Source organism: Eimeria acervulina, genomic scaffold (assembly GCF_000499425.1).
Source record: "Eimeria acervulina Houghton genomic scaffold, Eah_scaff1164, whole genome shotgun sequence".
Classification (NCBI taxonomy): domain Eukaryota; phylum Apicomplexa; class Conoidasida; order Eucoccidiorida; family Eimeriidae; genus Eimeria; species Eimeria acervulina.
The window spans coordinates 1,978-3,256 of record NW_013550355.1 but is presented as its reverse complement, the minus strand read 5'-3'; positions in this window follow the sequence as shown (position 1 = coordinate 3,256).

Here is a 1,279-nt window from a genome sequence, read left to right as displayed (position 1 = left end):
TATTATTAATATATATTGCTACTCAGTCGGGGTGTTGTTGTTGTTTGTTTTGCTCAAATGTCTATGCTTATTTATACTGCACAGATAAACAAATATATATAAACAAATATATATAAACAAATATATATATCAATTTCTCTCTTTGTTCACTGCTTTATTTAAAAGAAAGACGCAAACAACAAAGACAATATTTTATTTCTATCAACAGAAACAACTTTTCAATACAGTAAAATAATAAACAAAACAAATAGATTAGGAGTTTTAATATTAAACAAGACAGTTCAAACAAAGACAACCAGCAATATATATATATATATACATGTATTTATTTATTTATTTATAAATGTATAAACAAAAATAAAAGCAAGTAAATATAAAACAAATAGAATAAACACAGAGACATTCTGAATAGAGACTTCATATTTAAAGTAAATCTTTAATAATAAATCGAGAAACATTTATATTAATTAATTATATAATATTAACATATTGTTAATATTTATTTATTGTTAGTTTAATGTAATTTAATGTTTAATTTAGTTCAGCGTTCATTTCATTTAATCAACAGCAGCAGCAAATAGCAAGCAGCAGCAAACAGCAGCAAACAGCAGCAGAGAAGCAGCAGCAAAGGTGCAACGAACAGGTTGACTGTCTACCACCTTATTTTGATTGTTAGTTTTGTTTTCATCGAGTAATAAAGTTCAATTGAAAATAATAATGCAGACAAGATTTAATGCTGCTGCAGCAGCAATAATTCCTGTCTTCAGCAGCAGCTGCAGCAACAGCAGCAGCAGCAGCAGCAGCAACTGCTAGACCAGAGAAGGGACAGAGTTTGTCTCTGCTTCCTCCATCATAATTATGTTTTAACTTTAAATAATTATATTTATTTATTCTTCATTAATATTATTTTAAAAGTCTTTCAAGCGCACTGTACTTCTGTTGTTTTGTTTATATCGCTTAATTATTTGTTTATTTCATAATTATGCTGTTTTGTAATTGTAGTTATTAATCTATATATATATATATATATATAGAGTTCTATATATATAATATATATATATATTATATATATTATATATATAATATATTTACATATACATATATATACTGTATATAGTGTTTGTTTTTAAAGACATAATTAACTGTGGGGTTTGATGACTTCTTCTTGATGAGGCGAAGCAAAAATCGAAGAGGCGTCGATGCTGCGCGCCTTCTTCTGTAAAAGTTTGTGTAATATGTTTCTCTATTAAATAGATGCTTTATTTGATGTGTATGTTTA